This window comes from Chironomus tepperi, unplaced genomic scaffold (assembly GCF_022539635.2).
Source record: "Chironomus tepperi strain 1889 unplaced genomic scaffold, CSIRO-AGI_Ctep_v1 contig_7, whole genome shotgun sequence".
In the NCBI taxonomy this organism is placed as follows: Eukaryota; Metazoa; Arthropoda; class Insecta; order Diptera; family Chironomidae; genus Chironomus; species Chironomus tepperi.
Window position 1 is genome coordinate 720,345 of NW_027226129.1, and position 24,217 is coordinate 744,561.

General features: G+C 33.7%; 2 protein-coding genes across 2 annotated transcripts in view; one reads left to right on the forward strand and one right to left on the reverse strand.

Moving 5' to 3' along the window:
• LOC139089398 (beta-1,3-galactosyltransferase 5-like) overlaps positions 1-976 on the reverse strand; it is a 31,972-nt gene extending 30,996 nt beyond the window's left edge. Inside the window, exon 1 of the mRNA XM_070638971.1 lies at positions 631-976. The gene's annotated coding sequence lies outside the window, so the exon portion shown is untranslated. The remainder of the gene's footprint in view (positions 1-630) is intronic.
• Positions 977-4,823: 3,847 nt separating this feature from the next.
• The window catches only part of PlexA (plexin A), an 81,223-nt gene continuing 61,829 nt past the window's right edge, over positions 4,824-24,217 (forward strand). Inside the window, exons 1-2 of the mRNA XM_070635641.1 lie at positions 4,824-5,192; positions 20,247-20,936. The gene's annotated coding sequence lies outside the window, so the exon portion shown is untranslated. The remainder of the gene's footprint in view (positions 5,193-20,246; positions 20,937-24,217) is intronic.

Consider the following 24,217-nt stretch of genomic DNA (forward strand, 5'->3'; position numbering starts at 1 on the left):
CAGTATGTCACTATATTGTCAAATCTAGTTGCATTGTCTAGTATAGACCAGTATAGACTAGTATAGACCAGTACAGACTAGTATTGACTACTCACAATCAGCATTTCATCAAAAATCACCAAAAAAGATAACAAATGCACACCAAAAGTCAACAAATATTGATGATTGAGTCAAAGATGACTCAACAGACCCCCCCAAACTGCACATCACATCCACAACAAGTCAGTCACTCACAAAGTTAAATCCATATCCAATTATCACACATTACTCAATCACATTGAGATGAAATCACACAAAAAAAAGCAAGAAGTAGACAAATTGAGTCGCAAATGCAGCACAAAAAATTGGACTTTTTTCTCTCGACTGACTTTATGCTGCTTTATGTAGTCATAACAATCACGTCAAGGCAAAACATAAACTCAATTTTTTGATGCAACTTATTTGTGTCTACCTTAATGACCTTCTGGAATGTCTGACAACAACAACAATGAGATTTTTTTTTGATATCTGTGGCTGTATGTGAGGAACAGCCATCAATGGATGGACGGTGACGAAGATGGAAATAATTGCAAAAAAAAAATATTGCAAAAATTGAGAATTTTTAAGAAAAATTAGGTTTTTTAGACTTACAGGTTTAGTTGACCATACTTTTGGGTACCATCCAGCATACAGTCGGGTATATCCAACACTTTAAATATCCACAAAAAATTGATTTTTTTATTTTTTTTTGCAACTTTTTTTTTGTATTTTTTTTTTTTTTTTTACATAATTTTTAGTGCTTAAAAGTCATCAAATTTAAGATATTCAGCATATCCAGCTGTGACTCACTTGGCTGGTCCTTAATTTCATCTTTTTTTTTAAATCTTTTTTAATCTCAAATTTTTTTTTTTTTTTTTGAGTATTTTGTTCCTAATTTCTTCATTCACTTCTTCTTTTACATGTACTACTGCTGCTGATTGTTTTTTTTTATATCCAATATACTTTTTGGATGTCGACGGGAAGTGTGGACATGAGCGACATCTGGACGGTCGACATGTGAAGCTTAACGGTTGTTTTTGTTTTGAATTTACAATTTTTTTTTTGGATTTTTTTTTTTGTGAATTTTTTTGAGAATTTCTACGATTTTATGACATTTTAAGGCACAGTTCCTGACTATCCTAAAATATCCTTAAATATCCTACAATTTTCCAACATTCTCCACCAAAATCAGTGAACAATTCCTAAAAAATCAACAAAAACTTGAAGTTAATTCCATTTATGAATCATCAAATGTGATGAAATTCATTGAAATTTACACCGACTGAGTTAGTAAGTCACAGAAGACGAAAGTGACAAGTTCAAATTGAACACGTTTGGAGTTTTGTGAAGGCAGTTAAGGAATTGACTGACAATTTTGATAAAAACAAGGAAATTATTCAATTTTTTGAGGGATTTTTAAGGTAAATTTATTGAATAATTTTGATTAATTTTGTTATATTTTATGAGGGAATTAATTGGATCCTTTGCTGGTCCATGGCCTCTCTCAGTTGATGTCTAAGACTGGCTCTGTTGCTGGCTGTATCGCTGTACATGGAGCTGGCTATGTAGCACACGATACCGTCTTTCTTCCATATAATTCGACATGCTATTTTGCAATAATATATGCTTGAACAAGCTATTTGCCTACGCCTCAATCAACTGCCTAAGCTACACATGCTGCCCTTTATCGACCGTTAATACCAAGTGCCACATTGTTTTTATCAACCAGCTTCCTTTTTTTATTCCTTGGCCGTCCTCTTGCTCTTTTGCCATCTAAAAAAAACAATTGAATTTCTTAGCTTTGAGATTAAGGTTTGCAGCTTGCTAGACCAGAGTTGTCAGGACTTTGGATGTCCGGATTCCAAAAGTCCCAAAAGTCCGGACTTTCAAAGTCCGGACTCCACTTTAAAGTCCTGCCAACTCTGCTTTTAACATAATTCAATCTAGGGATTAAACCCAAATTCCAAATGCTGGGACTTCTGAAGTTTCAAGATCCATAACAGAAATACCTGCACGCCATCTAAAGGCGGCCTCTTTGTCTGTTAGGGAATTTAGTGAAAACCTTAGTAATCCTTAATATATCAATTAAATATCACATTCCTTTTTACAGATCACACCCACACCAATGAAGATCAACTGTCAATTCGGTCGAGATACATTCTCCGACATATCATACACCTGTAAGATCCAAAATGTCGTAATCGACGAAAATGAGCCATTAGAGTTCGAAACAAAGCACGACGCTGGAAAGTCAAATGCTGATGTTATGGAAATTAATTTTGAGCATTGTACAATCACAAAAGTACCGCAAGGACTTGTCAGAATATTTCCAAATTTTCATACCTTAATAATATCATGTTCAGGCTTAAAGCATGTCAAGCATGAGGACATGACCGAATATAAAATGCTGAAAAAAATTGACTTTTCAAATAATACAATTGAGTTCCTGCCGGGTGACTTGTTTGAGGATTTTGAGAATTTAGAGGAAGTCTACTTCGATGACAATAGATTAATCATCATTGAGCCTGAAATACTTGATAAATTGGATAAATTAAAGTACGCAAGTTTTGATTATAATCCAAATTATACATCAAGTGTCAATTGTAACAATAAGGAAGCGCTGAGTGAGTTTAAGGATGTCCTGATGGATAAATTTACACAACTTACGGACGAGCATGTCAAGAACTACCTCAAAAAGTCAATCGAAAAAGTTCAAATTTTAAAAACGGAACTGAAATTTGAAAAAGAAAAAAATTTGTACATAACCTCAAAATATCAAAAATGCATTCATGCTGATATTGAGGCTTATATCCAAGATGCCACGACCAAGGACTTTAGCATCCAAATTGATGACCATAAATTCCCCGTCCACAAGTTCCTGCTTGCAGCACGAAGTCCAACTCTGGCTGAATTGCTGAAAAACAACCCTGAAGTTGAGAACCTTAATTTAATTGACATTCCAGTGGACATTTTTGAGGTTATTTTAAAATTTCTCTACACTGATGAACTTCCAGGTGTCGATGGGATGAACTTTTTGCATCTTTTTGCTGCTGCTGGGAAGTTGAAGCTTGACAATTTGAAGGATTTTGCAGCTAAGCATTTAAGTGACCGAATTAATGCTGGAAATGCATTGGATATTTTGAAAATAGTCAACAAGTATGAGCATGATGTGTTGAAGGCAAAAGCATTTGATGTGATTAAGAGGAAATATCCAAAAGTTCAATTTAGGGATGAATGGGCAGCAGATACTGAAAAAGTTGGGAAAATTATTGAAGCTTATCAGAAGAAGGAAGATTTGATTAGGAAAGCTGAGGAAGAGTTTGAAGGATTGTTGGATTAGTGGCTGTGTTCCTTAATTCATTGAAATTTTAGTGCCTTTTGTATTAGATTTTTAAAATGGAAAATAAATATATTTTGAAGATATTTTTGAATTTTTTTAATTATTTTTAAAATAATTTCAATTTAAATTTCAGTTTTGGGTGTCTAGATCCTACAAGATTTGGGTTCAATATCTTAAAAACTAGGTTAGGGATAGCAAAATTTGTAACAAACTTATGGACTTTTTTCTCGCTTTCTTTATAATTTTACTAGAGTATCGGGAGCGTCCGTGGCGCCCCATCTTCAGAATTTTCAGCTTCACATAGCTTCATGTGGCATCACATTACACCCACATTACCCCTGTTACCCTTCAATTTTTGGCTTCACATGGCTTCCGTTCTTGTATCAGCAAAGGAATTGGGTGTTTATAATATGGATGATCATTGGTTACCTGAGTTGTCTTTGTCTTTGGTATGCCATTATTGTGATGACCCTAACCGACTCTAACAATTTGCGTTTTTTACTTACTTACTCTGCTGGTCGTGCAGATCAACTGTGATACCTCAATGATGCGGAAAGCTGGCTTTTTCGCAAAAATCTAGTTGAATTTGAGTGATTTTTTTGCTGTTTCCAGTCAAATCAACTCGATTTGTGTATTTGCGAACCAAAAATTGTAATTTGATAGATTACATTGGTATTCCTTGGACCATGCAACTAAACAGAGTTGGAAAAAAGCAGAAAATCTTTCATTTAATTCAAACAACTCATTATTTAAGTAATATATCAATTTGATATCTGTTGAATTAAGTATATAGCTGTAACCTATCGTTTAATAACGGTATCGCTGTTAGTTGAAATTCAAGTGCTTTGTCTATGTGACACCCTCATATATAAACATATAAGCATGCTCATTGGTACCCTAAGATCCTCAATGACCATATGCTTGAATGTTAAAGCTGAATTCGAGTAATAATTAATCATATTAATGCAGGTTAAATAATACGATTTATTACTGACATTTCAGTGAGAGTAAGCAGTACTTAGCGCCAAATCTTGCTGTTTTATACAAATTGATATCGGAAATGGTCGATTTGGTAATGATCACCATCTACAGTCTGATTGTGGAGCTGACAACCTTCAAACGAGGTGTTTTGGATAGTCTTGTACTCTATACTTTAATGCACTTTATTTTGGCATATATCTTGGACACCAGCGGTGTATTAAGAGATATTAGGTCATTTTGTTAGCTTATGAGTCAGAATTCGGCTTCCTTAAGCTATATCAAGCTATAAATCCTCAAAAATCAGGTAGAATTCCTTAAAATTCCAAAAAATCCATCAAAAAGTTTCTAACGTACATCCCCCAATATTCAAAATGCCCACATCCAAATTAAACACTGACAATTCGACACTCGACAACCACCGTCGACACCACCACCTTCAAATGAAAATCATGTTCGAAATGCAGTAATAAGTACACAAGAAACATACAAGACGACAAGAAGGAAAAAAAAGAATAAAATAAAAAAAAAAATTTTTTTTCGGGGCGAGAGCAGCAAAAAAAAAGACTCGAAAAAATTTTCAGCATTTTAATTATCAAAAAAGTGTTAAAAAGTGACAAAAAATAGCTGAAAATAGTCAAGAACGCGAGTCAAGCTTGTCGATTAAGTCGGAATCGTGTAGTTTAGGTGAAATTTTATTAAAAAATTGAAAATTTAAAAAAAAAGTGAAAAAAAAATAAGAAAAAAAAAATTTTTATATTTTTTGTGGAATTAAAAAATTTGTGAATATTTTTGTGAGAATTTAAAGGCAGTTCCAACAGTTGTGGATTAAAAAAAAAAGTTTAAAAAAATTTTTGTAAGTTTTTGAAAAATTTTTGCACAAAATTTCAGCTTTGGTTCTGCGACAATTTCAAATCTAGACTCAAAATTGCAATATTTCCCTAAGAATCTCCACCGACTAGCTGATCATCAGCCACATCCATCAACCAGCTCATCCAAAATTCAAAAAATCTCAAAAATGTGCAAAAAAAAATTGAAAATTTTTTGAGACTTTTTTTTTCACCGATGCATGAATGTTTGTTGTACTGTGGCTGGCTCGGTGTGACTGTATTTGTGTCAAACAGTGACTGCAAATGTATGGAATAAAGGTGTTGGTGGAACTGACTATGTGTGATATGATATTTCTTTTTATTAAAACAAACTCAAAAATTTCAAGTAAAAAAAACATAAATAAGGAAGTTCAACAATTATTTTTGGAATTGGAACTAGCGGCGATGGTCGTGACTTGAAGTTCTGTTCGAAATTTAAAATTTTTAAATTTTTTTTTTCAATTTATGCAAAAAAAATGGACTCGAAGTGAATCATGAATGTTTTTGTAATTAATTCCTGCTTTTTTTGTGATAAAAAATTGGTTTTTTTACGTACGGAGCTAGATTGAGTCATTCTGTTGCGTAGATTGGCTGATTATGGATTTTTTCAGTCCTACCCTCAATCGACAGTCATGAAAAATTAGCAGGAATTGTTTAATTCCGATTCAATTTAGATTTAGCCATAGAAAATGGTGGGCATTGAAGATATTGTTAAATTGGATATAGAAAAATTATTATGAAATTTTATTTAGATATTTCCATTGGAAATGTACACATAAAAAAATGACTGTAAAATTTTTGTTCAATTCAACTGACATGGACTGATGGATGAAAATATTTTGGAATTTTTTTTTTGTAATTTTTTGTTGGGTTTTTGGGGAGTTTTGAGTTGTTTTGTTTGTTTGGCTGATTTTATAAAAATTTGATGCTTTTTATGGCAAATTTTGATTATTTTGAGGCAAAACTATAAGGAATCCAGGAGTTAAACTCTATTAAACTCCAAAATATAACTTCAGTTGAGTCAAGACTCCATTTTAGTCCAACTTCGAATTAGAATCCTGTTAACTCTGTTTTGAGGACTACTTACTTAATTCAAGTGTGATTCATGGCCTCCCTCAGTCGTCGCCTGGAGCTGGCCCTATTGCTGGCCACCGTCAGCCAATTATCAATTCCAAGTATAACGTTATTTCTATCGACAGCTTCATTCCTTCAGTTTTTCGGCCTACCGCGGGTTTTGAGCATTAAATTGTGTAAATTTAGTTAAATTTGAGGAAATTTAAGCTAATTTTTGGACCAATTTTACAAAATTTTAAGTTTAACTTGACTATATCAGTTTCTCAGACTTAGACCGAAACAGTATCTTTTGGGTTCTTCCAGTTCTTATATGGTTGCATTCTACACCTTGAATATCCGTCTTGAGACCGATATCAAGACTTTTTAGTCTTGAGATTTGTTGACACTAAGAAATTTGGTCTTTTTTTAGGAAAATAATCGAATAAACCCTTCAACAAGTGTCAATGTGCCTAGTATATACATGAAACATGTTGATGAGTCCTCTATCCTTGTATGAGCTTGCTGGCAACAATTAAAATAATTTTTTAAGTTTAGTCAGCTCAATATGACTTCTTCGTCTAGACAAAGCTTACAGTCAATTGGGATTTTATATGGAATCATGATTATCATGGATTCCAGGAGTTACTGTTTCGATAAATTTCGAGACTTATTCATACAAAATAAAAGTCAAAATCGAGCCGACGTTCTAATAATGAATATAAATATACTAGATTAGAGTTGCATACTCTGCTTTTGAGATCACGCTTTTTGTCTCCTAGATTAATGAATCCTTAATCAATCCGAACCAACAGCTATTAAGTGTTATAAATTTTATGAAAAATAGCTTGATTTGTTCCTAAAACTACAGCGCCTGAATTAGCTGCAACACATTAGTTAATAAACCAATAAATTCTGCTCCAGACCTGCATGAATCTGACTTTGTGCTGGATTAGATTTAAATCGCTTGCCTGGTGTTAGATTTTGTATCCGTTGAGCAGCTTGTGCTTTTCGCAATAATTATTAATCTTTATTCATAATATTTGTAGATTTAAGACCATCTTTGACAAGATTGACAGGACTCCTCTAACAGACCATTCATAGGCATTTTTCAAGTCCAAAATCCATCCAGTCCTTCCCACCCTCATCTATACTAAAACCCACATTCCATAAGCTCCTCGTCTACACACATTACAGCTCATATATCGCTGATAATCACATATTACTTCACTTTATATCTGCTTGCAGCTGATAATCATTTTTATATATTTTTTCAAGTACATAAATAGCACAAAGTTCACACTTGTTATACTCAATATTGACTCTAATTCATAAACAGTCAACATTGAATTATATTAAACAGTTATGTCTGTTCTGTTCAGTTTTGATTTGGAATTGTAAAGTGCATTAATAATATGTAAATATTCTTATCGGAGTTCCTATGAAATTCTTGGGTGAATGATGTTGAGTTTTGGAGGGGGAATTGGGGGATGTTTGGGTGATAGGGAGCGCTTTTAGGGAAGGTTTGTTGAAGACTCGGTTTTTGACGAATTCTCGAGACCGAGACCAGTACTTACTGACTTACTTACTTGGATGGCCGTACAGATCAACTGTGATCCATTGCCTCCCTCAGATATCACCTAAAACTGGTTCTATCGTCGGCTTCAGCCTGAAAATTGCCAATACCAAAAGACTACCCGGGTAATCTCGGTCACAGTGTCGAAACTGAGCTCGAAGTCGTCTTGCATGAAGTCGATTCAACTGTTCCATGAAAAATCCGAGTCGACATTCTCCTCAAGCTTAAGATTTCGTTATGTGAGGCTGAGAAGAGTCAAAATGCCAATTAGTTTCGTGCTTAGTGAATGAACAGACCCTCAGTCATAAGATTATGATGATAACCTTAGATTTGTAGACATTAAAGCTTCCCCAAAAGGCACATGACGTAGAAAGTGCTGAATCTGGTCATAAGTGGATTTAACTCTGTCCTGAGGTCGGATGTCATCAAATCTGATCTGAAGCTAGAGTTGAGCCATCCTGGACTCGAATTTATATGTCGTATGCTTTCAGAGTAAGCTGCTTGTTGATTAGAATCAACTGACTTAGAACATATGGCTTAGAATTTCGCTGAAAATAAGGCTTTAGGTCGATTTGACTGTGGTTTGAGGTTGAATATGATAGAATCTAGTTTGAGGCACGCAACGCGCTTTCCTGAACCCGGATTTCTGCGCTATTGGCTCTCCAAGCTTAGTATCTAGTCAACAATACCCTTCCAACTCCAATCAACAAATAGTCAACAATTTCCCTCCAATCTAGTCACTCCAACCCATCCCCAACCTTCAAAAATCATCAAAACCTTTTCCTACCTTCTAATCCAATAACAAACAACGACTAGTTTTCTAAACATTAATTACTGCTGATTAATCTGACAACAAACAAAATTCTCTGTTACAAAAAAACTGCCAAGCAACTTCCATTTCCATCCAACAAGCAGCACATGCTCTATCTTCAAATTGACAAAAACAATCTCCGAAACTTTAAAAAGTTTTGAGGATATTTATTGCTTAATCATGTTCAAATTATCCTCGAGGGCATTTTCATGTGAAACTATCAAGACATAGATCCACAAAAATTAAGCTTGACAATTTTTTGAGGAATTGGAACCCAAAAATAATTAATTTAAGTTCATTTAATTGACGCCATGTAAAAAATTATTTTAAGGATGTGCCAAAATTTTTTTATTTTTTTGTGCCTCAATATTAAATTACCTGAAATTGAATTTCGGTGTGTTCATACGAGAATCAAATAAGACACAGATGGTTGGAGGAAATTAAGGAACAACATTTTTATCAAGCCTGAAATTTACTGTTGGGTATTTTATGGAAATTTTTTGTTGTTGTTCCGTCGATAAATTGACCATTTTTGATGATGATAATTGAATTATTTTTTGGTTGCTTGCCTGACATCCAGGGACGGGGGTGTTGTGGGGATTTAAGGAATTTTGTTGACAATTTTCATTAAATTTCAACTTTTTCATACAAAATCTGAGTCGAGTTTGAGTACTTGCATTAAATCTGACTCAACATATCCATAATGACTAAATGTGCAGCATATTTTGAAGCAACTTTACTATTTCCTTCAAAATATTACGCATAATTGGCTTTAGACTCTATAAAATCTCATCAAAACCGCAAATAATTCAAGAAATCGCAAAAAACTCACAAAAATTGAAGATTTGTTCGTCAATTCTGTTAATGTCTGCTGTTCAATGTACACTCAGCTAATCCAACCAACAAGGATCTTGTCCTAAAATCACACGATATAAAAAAGGCTAAAAATCCAGCTACAAGCCATAATTACTCCTGGTTTCTGGTCAAATTCGATGAAATCCGACCTCAAGCTAGAGTTAAGTCGACCTGGGATCGAATTTTCGGTCATTTCTACGTCGTGTGCAATTCGGGTTAGTCTTCATGACTAGAGTTGGCTGGACTGCATTCCGGGGGCTCATTGACTGTAGTATAGAAACAAATGCAGGCGTCTTTTTGAGTCCCGGTCTTCCAAAGTCCTCCTAACTCTCTTTATGTCTTCTGTTCGATATTCATCAATTTTATTCAACTAATTTAGCCAATAAGCAAGCTTATCTTCATGACTAGTGCTGTTTGAACCCCACTGAAGGCACCTTTGAAGACTTTTCATTGTCCTCAAATTCCTCCCAACTCTGCCCACGACTGCTAATCGACGCTCATCAATTTTTCATAAATCCACCCCCAACTCCCTCTCAAAATACCAACAAATATCCATCAACAGCCTAAAAAATTATCCACAACAACCTTCACATCCAGTCCAGTCCGATATCATCAAACAAACAACATCAACGCTAATGTACATCCAATGACCTTTTATGTTCCTTCTCATCGTGCATGTATATATTCACAACAATATATTTCATCACTAAACCACAAAAAAAAAGGCACTAAATCAATTAAAGAAAAGTCAGGTCTAACACAATTTTATTTTATGTGACACTAAAAAGGAATAAATTGCGGTTGAAAGCGCATGAAATTTCACACATATCTTCATTTACATAGTCTATATATATGGGCTAAAGTGGAATTGGATGTTGGGATGTTGGGTGGACTGAATCATAAAGTTTAGTTCTCTTGTTTTGTGTTGCTGGGAAGCATTAAATGAGCTTTTTTGGAGGTAAATTAATTGAGTTTTATGTGCATTATGGGGAAATTTTTGGAGGCAATATTTGGAAGCTTTGCTGTGCCTTTTGGGTGTCTGGACTGTAATGGTTCACAAAGATGCCTCCACTGGAGTTCTATCAACTCTAGTCATGAAGATGAGCGTGCTTATTGACTGAATTAGGTCGATAAATTTGATGTGCATCCAACAATAGACATGAACAGAGTTAGGAGGACTTTGGGAGGCATGGACTCAAAAAAACGCCTACACTTGAGTTCAAACTGCAGTCAAGAAGCCCCAGGAATGCAATCCAGCCAACTCTAGTCATGAAGACTAACCAGGAAGGCACACGACGTAGAAATGACCGAAAATCTAATCCCAAACTGACATAAATCTGACTTGAGGTTGAATTTCATCGAATCTGACCAGAAACCAGAGTCATGCTGACCTGGAACTCGATTTCTCATCATTTCCTACTCCGTTCACTTCCAGACCAACTTCCTTGTTGACTAGATTAGCTCCCTCAATATAAAAATGACGATAATAACTAAATAAAACTCAAAAAATTTTGATGAAAATTAAATCAAATTGAATCCAATCGGATATAAGACTTAATCACAGTTAAGAACAATAAAATTTGATTGGACATAAATTGCTTCAGATCATGTCAAATTAATATTAAGAATTATGTCAATTGAATCGGATATGGATCAGATTTGCTTTTTATTTATGGAGATTTATTCAGCGATGAACAAAAAATCTGAAGATTTTTAATGAAATTTTGACGAAATTTGTTGATGTTCTGGTGAGGAATTTAGATCAAATTCTACACGGGGTAGGCCAATTTTAAGACATTCTTAATTATGTTTCTCGATACCGGGACCGGGACCGTGAAATCCCGGGACAGTCCCGTCCCGATCACGTCCCAAAAATCTTCCGGGATACTTTATTTTTTGGAGTGTCTGACCCTTAAGGTAGACAAGCTACTGCCATTCTCTATCCCAGTGATGGACAATCATTTATTTTCTACAATTGGACATGATCAACCACGATAGGACTTACTGATTCTAAAAAAACCTTTGCAGACAAACGTAAATCACCTTGTGGCCACGAAAGGAAGCTGAGCTGCTTTGGAGCTTTGAAAAAAAACCAAACACGGCATTCCTGATCATTATCATGGCAATTCCCAAATGGCAAAATTTTAGCTAAACACTAGAGCACCGCGGAACACAGGTTGTCCACCATTGTTCTATCTTAAGCATAATAGCCATAGAAGGCACATATAGTACTCTCCAGAGCAGCATAAGCTGAGAATAACGCTAAAATCTAGTATGTTCAAGTAGATCAAGAACTTAAAAGACATGGTATTTGTCTGTTAGGGTAGATTACCCTCTGGAATGCTATTTTTGGGACACCTGGGGGTAAGGTGGAGTAGTTGAAGGTTGGGCATCTTAAGAAAGTCCTGGCTACTCGGGTAGATTGGGATAAGGTTCAATAAAGTAGATTAGACTGTCATGGGTAGATAAAGAAGCCAAAACGAGAGACGAATTTAGGTTTAGAGGGGATTAGGTTACGCTGTTGTCAACAATGGTCTACCATTCAGGAGTTAAATGCCATTTAAAGCACTCAAAAGTCAAAAATTTGCTAAAATTGCAAAAATAGTCGAAAAATTGTCTTAAAATCTCAAAAAATCTCAAAAATTATCAAAAATCACCCAAAATATTACCAAAAATTGACTCAAAATTCCCCAATTTTTTGCCATAAAAACCTTCCAAAAAGCAGCAAAACTTCAGCTTTCAATTTGCAATAAAGCCAAGCATAAATTTTCTATTTTTTTTTCATTATTTTCAATTTGCCAAGAGTGAAAAACAACAACAAATACACAAAAAAAAAGAATTCCAAATAGAAAGTTTCTTCGTTCGAATAAGCAACACACAGACATTGACAGCAGCAGCACCGACAAGCAGTTCCAGTGTCGAAATTCAACATTTTTTTTTACTTTACTTGTCTGCCTTCACTGACTGTCTGCCTTGATGGTGTAGGTGTGAAATATTTTTTCTTGTGGCTTGTGCCTGTGTGCGTGACTGTTTTTTTTTTGAGAATATTAATGCTCAGTTCCTCTCCGTTGTGTGGTTTGATTGATTGTAATTTTTTCCTTCCTTGATGTCGCATTTTTTTTTTTTTTGTACTTTTTTTATATTTATTTCTTCCTGATCATCATCATTGGCACTGCTTGGTGCTGTTGAATCCTTTTTGGAAATAACAAATGGGAAATGAGAGGAAAATTATGAAAATTTTTATGGGATTTTCCATATTTTTTTATATTTTTGGATGGAAATGGATGGGAAATTGGTGTCAAAATTTGAGGATTTATTGGCAATTTTTGAGCATGAAATTTTTTGAGCAGTTTTTAAGCATTTTTTGGGCATTTTTTAATCATTTTTTGTTATTTACTTGTGTGAAGTTAGCAAACTTTTAATACAATTTTGAGATCTTCTGTCCTTAAAAACTGGAAATTTTGTACAAAAAAAGACTTTGTTGTGACATTGGATTACCCATAATCCCTAAACACTCAGAGCTGACCACTCAGACCTGACAAGAGTCCATTTTGGAGTTGGAATCCAATGAGATTCAAATTCAACGGAATTTTGAGTTCTTTGGAATCTGGAATGTGCTAGAATTGGACTTTTGGAGTCTAATTGGAGTCAGGTAGAGGCTATTAGAGTCCAATTCTGGGAGTATTGTCAATTGTGATATCACTTTGGTGACTTAAAAACATTCAATTTGTCTATTAAAGTACAAAGCACATTAATTGGAGTCCGGACCCTTCTCAAAATTGAAGTTGGACGTCTCCACAATAATCAAAATCCTATGTTAAAATAAAACTGACTAAGTGCTGAATTTTGCATCGATTAAGTGACTTGGACAATTCTGAATGTAAACACATCCACAGTACTTTGGAACCGATTTTTTTTAGAAAATTCGACAAAATTTACATCGTTGGTTAAGACGCACGACGGTTGATAGACGTGTTTTGATGGATTTTGAATAAAAATGAGGAACTGTTTAACTAAAATGTGGATGTTTGATGTGCAAAACCCAAGAAAATTGAAGAATCTCCAAAAGGATGTAGGGTAGGGGTAGGTTTAGGGGATTTATACTGCTGTTTAGGCTAATTGGATGTCAACTCGAATTTTTGTACTTTTTCGTTATTTTACCGATTAAACTTGGCTTAATTAATAATCTTGACAGCATTAACTGTTGCTAATTGCATCAAATTGACAGATCCTACCTCATCCAATGACCCAAATTTCAAAAAATTCTCAAAATATCCCCTCCATCCCCCCAAAACCCTTCCTTCAACAAAATCAATAATTCATCAACTTTTACCATCCACATTCACTTCCATCAATCTCTAAAAACCCACAAACAAAAAAATCAACTGACTTTATCGTCCAACCACATCAGCTACCTCACGTCAATCATTATCAGTCAACAGCACTCAATGGATTCACACACTAACAAAAATATGTCAAAAAATGACCGAAAATTTTTATCAAAAAAAAAAAAAAAAAGTCATAAAAAATTATTTGTTGTGAGAATGAATGGCTGACATAAAGGAACAAATAATTTTTTTTATCTTCCTAGTTTGGGGCTTTTTTGAAAAATTTGTTTGAATGGCTTTTGTGCCTTCTTAATTGGGTCATAATTTAAGTGATAATAAATTATTAATGGGGGAATAATGGAGAGGCTTTTTGGGGGGAGTTGGAGGGGAGATGGGATGGGGTTGTTGGGAATGGAGGTGGATTTGTGGATTGGATGAAGGTTTTGAAGGGTTGGGCTGAATGTAAGGAAGTGAAATTGAAGAAAATGATCAAAAATTGTTAAAAATTGACAAAAATTGTCAAAAATGATCAAAATTCATAAAAGTCAATTTCAGGACCGGATTCATCGAGTCAAACAAGTCGGTTACTTACTTACTGGAACCATGCTCCGACTTAGAGCCTAAATTGCTACAAAATGCATCCCATCTAACTCTACTAAACCCAATAATTGCCTCCCAACAAGCTTCAAACTCTCCACATAAGATCACCGACCTTTTAGATGACAAAAAAACCTTAAAAAAATAAAGCATAAAAAATGTTAATTCCTCGAAAATGCTTTTTAAATGATTTCTCGTAAACATAAAAAAATAACAAGAATAAAAAGGCAGCAAGTGCACGAGTTATTGTCATGAAATTACAAGACAAATGCTTTGTTTTGTGTGGTTTTCTCGACTTTCTCTTGAGTGACATTTTTTTGGTTAATTTTTTTATGGAATTTTTGAATGTTTTTTAATGTTTTGGATTTTGTTAATTTTTGGAATAAAATTGGAGGAGATTTAAATCCGGATGTAGGGTTTCTGATTAACCGCGTTTTTTCATAACCGCTGTTATGCTGTTATGAAAAAACTCAAAACAGCTGTTAAAGCGGTTAACAGCGGTTATTAAGAATTTTTAAAAATATCACAATTTTACTATGTTAATGAGCTTTTTATTGATATATTTTATTTTTATTTGGCTCATATGGTTGAATTAGGTTACGTAAACCTACAAAAGTAAAGATATTTATCAAAATCAAAGAAAAAGAATAATTTTTAATGATTGATGAACTCCAAAATTTTTTTTTATATTGAAAATTCATAAACATTAAGGCGTTTGTAATATATTTGAAAGCAATGCTGTTTTTTTGCACAAAAGTTTGCGAAAGTTAAGAACACTCTCTTCGCAGAAATTTGGACCGAAATTTTCCTGATTTTTTAAAGGCAAGCAAGACGGAAATTGCCCTTAACTCCACGACAATGGCGAGATTTTGAAAAAAAAATTCCCAAAATCTTTCAAGTTTTTCAAAGGAATTCTAACATAAAACTTTTATCCAAAACTCACATTTTCTTACAAAAAAGGAGAGATTTATGAAAGAAATTAAATTTTTTTTAATTAAATTCAAAATTTTCGTTAAAATTTTCATATTTAAAGCCTTTACAGATAAAAATGCTGTTAACAGCGGTTAATTTTCTATAACCGCTGTTTTGCGTTAACCGCATTTTCAGGTAAAAAACCGCTGTTATGCTGTTAACGGTTAACCGCTGTCAGAAACCCTATCCGGATGGGGTTTCGTGGAGCCTACAGGAAGGATTTTTAATAAATTGCAACTCAATTTCAATCTTAAAACCGAATAAAATAAAATGTTGCTCAATTTAAGTCAAGTGTTGCTCAGTTTAAGTCAAGTGTTGCTCAATTTAAGTCAAGTGTTGCTCAGTTTAAGTCAACTTTTTCTCACTTTTGATAAAATTTTGCTCAGTTTTGATCAAATTTGCTCATTTTTTATCAAGTTTTGCCCAGTTTTGCTCAGTTTTGAGTCATGTGTTGCTCAGTTGAAGCTAAATATTGGTAATTTAATGTCGAATTTGAGACAATTTGAGTCAAGTTTTGCTCAAAATAAGTCAAATACTCAATATAGCCTCAAAAATTGAAATTATAACCTCAAATATTTAGAATTTTAACCTCAAAGTAGGAATTTAACCTCAAATTTTATAAGCATTACCTCAAAAAAATTCATAACATAACCTCAAAATTCCCATTTTTACCCGAAATTCCTCAAATTCCATCCCCAAAATCATCACAAAAACTCCTTTAAAAATACCAAAATTCAGCACTCATTACTCAATGTTGCCTTAAGCCATCAGCAAATTTTCAACAATCTCCACATCCAAAATTCATTCCCAACCCTCTCATTTCCCATCTTCTTTTCTAAGAAATAAAATATTCATAAATTTTCATTAATCGCATCAAATCAAGAAAAAAGAAAAAAAAAAACTTTTTTTCAGCATAAACAAAAAAAACTTTCCATTAACTCGACTGCTTCTGCTTTTGATTATGGACTATCAAATGCGCATCCCCATCTGGTGAATTGGATGTTAAAGGAAAAAATTCTTTAACCATTGGGATGCTTATGGAAATGAATCGATTGAGGAATGTGCTGAGTTTGGATTTTTTTCTTTTATTTTTCTACTTGAGGGATGAGTTTTTGAGAAGATTTTGGGAGAATCTTATCGATTTACTACATTAATGATATTTAAAATTTGAGAAATACTTGATCAAAACTGAGCAACACTTGACTAAAACTGAGCAACACTTGATACAAACTGAGCAAGTCCTGACTTTGACTTGACTCAAAATTTCTAATATTTGATTTAAATTGAGTAATTTTTGACACAAACTGAGCAATACTTAACATTAAATGAGCAATACTTGACTTAATTTGAGCAACACTTGACTCAATACTGCACAAAACTGGGCAAAACTTGACTAGAGTTGAAAAAAGCTTGACAAAACTCAGAAACGCTTGATTAGAACTGAGCACACTTTTGTCAAAACTGAGCAAAACTTGACAAAAACTGAGCAACACTTGACTCAAACTGAGCAACACTTGACTTAAACTGAGCAACAAATGACTCAAAACAGTACAAAAATCCATCATCCATCCCCTCCACATCCACAAAACTCAGTTCCATCTTCCACCATCCACAACCCAAGCAAATAACTCATTCCTCATTCGAAATTGAAAATAATTTGAGTCATTTGTCTTGATAATCGATTGAAGCGGGATGAAAACATCTTCGTCGCATCCTAGACGTCATTGACTGAATATTTCTGATTATTGAGAGAGCCAAAAGGAAAGTTATTGAAGGTTTGATGAGGGTAAAGATGGAAATAAAGGAACAAAAAATGCACAAAAGTTGTTTGTGTCCCGGAAGGAAAATTGAGCTTTAATTTTAAAGTTTTTCCTTCTTTGTGTTTTAGGGCCAATGAGGAACTCTTCTTGGAAGAATTAAAAAGTTTTTTTTCTTCATGAAAGTTGATTGGCAATCATCAATAAAAATAAAGTTTTTTGGGGCATGAATGATAAGCTTGTGAGGACGTTTTTGTGCTGCTTTTGGGGAAAGACGAGAAAATTCTTCAGATGGAAAAAAAGATGAATGATGAGATGGGATTGATGAATGGATGGATTGGGAGGTCAAGGATGGTCATTTTTATCTGTTTTGAAATTTATGAGCAGACTTTTGAATTTGTAATTTATTGTTTGGGATCGAAGCTAAAGGCATTGATTGCTGTTGCTGAATTTAGTCAAGTTTTTGAATGATTTTGAGATTTTGCTCAGTTTTGATCAAGTGTTGCTCAGTTGTAGTCAAGTGTTGCTCAGTTTTGATCAAGTGTTGCTCAGTTTTAGTCAAGTGTTGCTCAGCTAGTATCAATTTTGATCAGTTTTTGTTCATTTTCATTAAATTTTTGCTCTCTTTTAATGAAATTTTTCTCACTTTTGCTCAGTTTTGCTCAAAAGTTTCATAGTTTCATTCAAGTGTTGCTCACAGTTGCTTAATTCAGTCAAATTTTGCTAAATTTTGCTAAACAAAAATTTGGTCAACTTTTCTCAAATTTCATCAAGATTTGCCCAGTTTTAATCAAGTGTTGCTCAATTTTGATCAAGTGCTGCTCAATTTTGATCAAGTGTTCCTCAAAGTTGCTCAATTTTGATCAAGTTTTGCTCAATTTTATCAAGTTTTGATCAAGTGTTGCTCAATTTTATCAAGTTTTGATCAAGTGTTGCTCAATTTTATCAAGTGTTGCTCAGTTTCCATCAAGTGTTGCTCAGTTTTGATCAAGTGTTGCTCAGTTTTCAAATTAATTTTTAAAAAGTCTCATTTTTAATTGATTTTTTCCCTTTAATTTTCCATAAATGAAGCTTTTCCTGAAAACTGAGCCTCAACAACGCTAATTGAAAATATTTCACATATAAAAACCATTTGCATTTCAAAAAATAGCATCAACAATCATAATCATGAACATATTTTTAATTATCGTCTCAATTCCAATGAAAAAACAGCAATTTCTCGATAGTCTCAATTTCCATAATAATTACAACAACAACAAAATAAATAATTTAAATTGATAATGAGTGTCGACAACAATTGAGGCACATTTGACGTATTTGAGTCACACAGTTATGCATAAAAACAACAACAAAAACTTATGACTAAGTCGATAATAATAGAAGCAGAAAAATTTTTGGTTTTTGTGTGATGCACAACAACGAGATTTAAATGACAAAAGGAATTAGAGTTGTTGTGTTAATTCCATTAAAAAAATTATATTTTTAGATGATTTAGTCAACTTTTTTAAATGTGAATGGATATTGAGTGGTTTCTTTTTGTGAGAGGTGCTTTGAATGTTATGTGATGGGGTTGTGATGGAATTTGGATTGGAAATTTTATTGGAATGTGAGTTTTTTAAGATTGTTGCTCAGTTTGCAATCAAGTTGATGCTCAGTTTTGGTCAAATTGTTGCTCAGTTTGCAGTCAAGATGATGCTTAGTTTGCAGTCAGGTTCATGCTCAGTTTTCAGTCAAGTAATTGCTCAGTTTTAGACAACTTGTTTTTCAATCTGAATCAATTTGTTTAATTTAATTTAATTCAAGTTGATGATCAAGTTGCAGTCAAGTTATTGCTCAGTTTCAGTCAAGTTGTTGCTCAGTTTTTGTCAAGTAGTTGCTCAGTTTTTGTCTAATTGTTGCTTAGTTTCAGTGAAGTTGATGATCAATTTGCAATCAATTTGATCGAAATTTTTCATCAAGTTGATCGTCAGTTTTGTTCAAGTTGTTGTTCAGTTTTGGTCATGTTGATCATCAATTTCAGTCAAGTTGCTGAGTTTCAAATTGCTCAGTTTGAAGTCAGGTTGATGGTAAGTTTTAATCGAGAAGTTGCTCAGTTTTGGTCAAGTAATTGCTCAGTTTACAGTCAAGTTGTTGCTCAGTTTGCAGTCAAGTAGTTGCTCAAATTCCAGTCAAGTTGTTGCTCAGTGTTGGTCAATTTGTAAATCAAATTAATTCAAGTTGATGATCAATTTTCATTTTACTTGATGGTCAGTTTGAGTCAAGTTGATCATCGATTTTAGTCAAGTTGTTGATTGTTGTGAAATTTCAATAAATTTCAGTCAAGTTGTTGCTCTGTTTCGATCGGTCAAGTTTTTTCAAGTTTATGCTCAATCTAAGTCAAGTAATTGCTCAATTTAAGTCAAGTTGTTTCTTAATCTGAATCAAGCTGTTGCTTAATTTAAGTCAAGTTGCTGCTCAATTTATCTCAAGTTGCTCAGTTTTGGTCAAGTTTTTGCTTAATTTTGGTCAAGTAGTTGCTCAATCTAATTCAAATTGTTGCTCAGTTTTAGCCAAGTTGTTGCTCAGTTTTGGTCAAGTTGGTGCTCAATCTAAGTCAAGTAGTTGCTTACTTTTCCAAAAACTCAAACAAAATATCAAAAATTCTTACAAAATCCAAATTAAATTTATCAGAATTTCTTTTGCCGCACATTTGCCATTCAGCCACTCAATCATGCCAATTTGTCATCTTAATCATTCGATGCAGATGTTCAATTCTTAGAAATATATAATACAAAACAATATGCAAAATTCACAATAATTGTGTGTGACTAAGCTGACTTACTGTCAGCCCAACAGCAGATTTGATCGTCCAGAACCAAAGCTACATACCAGGGAAGGGGTATAGGGGGTACGGGACCCCCTCTGAGAATTGGAGGGTCTGCTGACTCATTCCACATCCAAAATTAAAGGAAATAATCAAAATTAATTTAAATTTTCTCTTTTTTTTCATAAAAATGGAAACAACAACAACAACAACAACAACTTGATGTCATTCAACCATGCATGCAACATGCACTTGATGATAATATCATGTCAATGTATTGGTATCCCTAAAGGAAGTGTATTTGGATTCTGAACTGATAAGAAACAGAAATTTTGAGTAAATAAAGTGAAACAGGAAATTGATGAACAATGGGATTCAGTCCCACGACACTGAGCAGCGCTTTGAGCGCGTCTTATCAATAAAAAAAAAAAATTTATTTAATTAAATTAAAGTGAATGTTAGTGTCTACATATATATAAGCTATATAGCCTACATACTCAAGCTATCATTTATTCTTATTATTACTTACATTAATCATCATCTCATATATATGTGTATGTATGTGTGCGTGTCTAAATAAATGTGCAAGTTTTTTTTATTTTTCAAAACATATTTGTGTAATTTTTCATCAAATTAAAGCATATATACAAAGGAACCGAGCTATTAAGTGCTAAATTAATCATTAAGTGCAACCTTGAATAATGTTTGTGAAATTTGAATTTTAAAAAGCCGGTAAAGATTGAGAAACGTAGAAATTGAGTAGAAAGGCCGTGAAAATCGGGAAAAATTGTGAAAAAATCAAAGGACAAGAACTGGAAAATCGGGAAAGGCCGTAAAAATCGGGAAATAATTGTGAAAAAAAATCAAAGAACAAGAACTGAAAAAAGAAAAAGGAAAGGCCGTAAAAATCGGGAACAAAAATTCAAAATAAACAGCAACTTAAAAGCAGTTAAAGATACACAACGTCTAAAATAATTACTGGGTAAGTCCGTAAAAATAAGGAAAAAATATTGAAATATCAAGAAAGGTCACAAAAATCGGGAACAATTCAAAAAATCAACTAAATTTTCAAATAAACCTAAATAAAAAAGCCATTTGAGTTTTAAAACCTCAAAAAATTAATTGGGAAGTCCAAAAAAATCGGGAAAATTTACCATAAAATCAAGAAAAGCCGTAAAAATAAAGGAATAAATTTCAAAAATTCCAAAAGTTCAACAAACAGCGACTGAAAAGCAATTTAAGCTTCACAATCTCAAAAAAATTATTGAGGAATGCCGCAAAAATCAGGAAAAATTCCTTAAAAATTCCCAAAATCTACACCAAGCAGCCACAAATAATCCCCAAAAAAACCCACAAATTTCAATCATAACAACCCATTATTCCATGCAACAACCAAAGTAACCTTGGAAATAATTTTCATAAAGATTAAAAAACATAAAATTTGAAGCTCGTGTGGATAAATATAACAGGTGAAATTTCTGTTTTTTTCTCGTGTGCAGATTAAGCAACAGCAACAGCAGCACAAACATTGTAGCTTGATATTTTTAATTGGATTAGTAACGTTTGCATTTAATTGAGATTAAGAGACTCATTGAGATTACTACGTGGAAGTTGTGATTAATGTGAGTATTTTTTGGGGAATCTTAAAGTCAGTGGTGGGGAACCTGTGGGGTGTGGCACTTAAGAAGGTTGCTCAAGACTGACCTAAAGGCTTTGAAGTACCAAAAGTCGTACATTGTGGGCTGTTTTGGAATTTTTAAGACGTAAAATGACCAAAAAGACATTAAAGAGCCTAAAACCGTGTACAACGCACAGGTTTAGTCCATTTGAGACATATTAGAACAATAGACGTACACAGCGAATTAGTTTGGGAAATTAAGAATATAAACGAGCCAAAGTCGTACTTAACACACGTTTTTAGGGCATTCGAGACAAAAAGGGACCAAAAGTCGTACATAACGCACGATTTTGGGTCATTTGAGACAAAATTCTTACAAATGACAGACAGAGAGCCAAAAGTAGTACATAATTCACGATTTTAGGACGTTTGAAACCTCAAAGTCCAAAAGTCGTGTCTAACCTACGGCAAAAAGTCGTTTTAGGTAATTAGGCTCAAGAGTTGTATTCAATGTATGGTTTGAAGCCAGTTCAAATATAAAAGGTGAAGAAATCGTGTCTAGAACACGAAAATGAGCCATTTTGAATACTAAAAAACAGAAATCGTGTCCAGAGTACGATTGTAAGTTAGATTATACACAAAAGCACAGAAATCGTTCTCAATGTACGGTTTTGGATTAATTTGGATGCTTATGCTCAATAGTCGTGTCCAGTACATCGTTAAAAATGACTTTAGACACAAAACTACAAGAATCGTATTTAACGTACGGTTTTAGGCCATTTTAGACAACATTTTCAACAATAAACACAATAGTCGTGCAATGCACACGGTTTCGAGCCGTTTTAGACACCAAACCACAAAAATCGTGTGCAAAACACCACTTTAACATCATTATTTAATCCAATAAATTGCAATTTTCAAAGCCTGCCTGCATGCCTGATTATTGACCTAAATTCAGTTCCACTTTATAATAATCAATATGAGATATTAATGCACAAAAAGCACAAAATTGATTGCGATAAGCCTTTTAATGTATTTAGAACTTCCTGTATGCCTGCATTATTGGAACTTGCTACATTATCTATTGGACATTGGCATGTCCTGTTTATTATCTTTAATCCCCAAATCGAATAATTACATTTTGTAGGCATAGTAAGCATGTAGACATGAATATACAGGTTGAAATGTGTAAATGCCATGCATGATAGCTTTATTAATCTATAGCTTAATGTGTAGTTATTTGGGGATAATTTGGATGGAAATTAGAGTTGTTGATGGGTTTGGAATGGTTTACTGGACACGATTTTGGGGTTATTTTGTTGAAAATGGCTCAAAACCGTACGTTCAGCACTACTTTTGGACTCTGATGGAATAAAATGGTTTGAAACAGTGCTTTAGACACGACTTTTGGGCTTTATTGTCTAAAATGGCTAAAAACCGTACGCTAGACACGACTCTAGTGTTTAAATCTTCAAAAGAGCTCATATCCATGTATTGAATACGATTCGTGTACTTTGGAATCTTAAATGACTTCAAGTCGCACACTGTACACGGTTTCTGTGAACAAAACCACATAACCGCATAACAGACACGATTTCTGCACTTAATAAACCAAAATGATTCATAACCGTACATTGAACACGATTCATGGTGCCTTGGTGTCTAAATTGACTTTTAACTGTACTCTGGACACGACTCTAGTTCTTAAGCATACAAAATGGCACATATCCGTGTGCTGTTTGCGATTCCTATATTTTGGTAACTCAAATGACTTTAATCCGTGCACTGTACACGGTTCTTGTGTTTTAGTATTCAGATTGACTCAAAACCGTATACTAAACACGGTTTAGGTACTTTTGTATGTAAATTGAACATCAAAATGACTCAAAACCGCACTCTGAACACGACTTTTGCATATTTTACCTTAAAAGACACAAAATCGTACATTCCACATGACTTTTGACCATTTTACTTCCCATATTCAACATTTTATCAAATCAGTACATCACACACGACTGTATTCATATCGATCATACCTATACATGCACGTCTATGTCCACATCTAGTCAATCAACTGTCAATATTTAAATAAATCCATTTTATGACCCTTAAATAACAATTTTAAGTCCATAAATCTCGTCCCCAAAAAAATCACCCGAGCAGCACAAATGTGTAGATTATTATCGGTTATGCCTTATTTGACTTCGGCACTCATGACATGCCATGACTTAATATTACAAATTAGCATTCCACACGTACGAATTGAATGAAAAATTCATAAAAAAATCGACCTTTTGGATATGAAAATTTTGTTTATTAGTCATGACTGACCATGTCGATGGATGTAGGTGGATGTGGATGGAAGAAGAAGCCAGTTCTGATTTCTATTGATGGACTTTAATTGAGGAGAATTTTTTTTTTGAGGTTATGTTGTTCTAACCTCAAAAATTGTTGAAATTTTTAATTAATTTGCTATTGAGTAATGCAGGGGTGGACAACCTGTGTTATGAGGTGCATTAAATGACTTCAAACTGTGTGCTGTACACGACTCTTGAGTTTAAGTATCTAAAATGACACAAAACCGTACACTGGACACGACTCTTGTGAATAAGCTTCTAAAATGATTAAAATTGCCTAAAATCGTA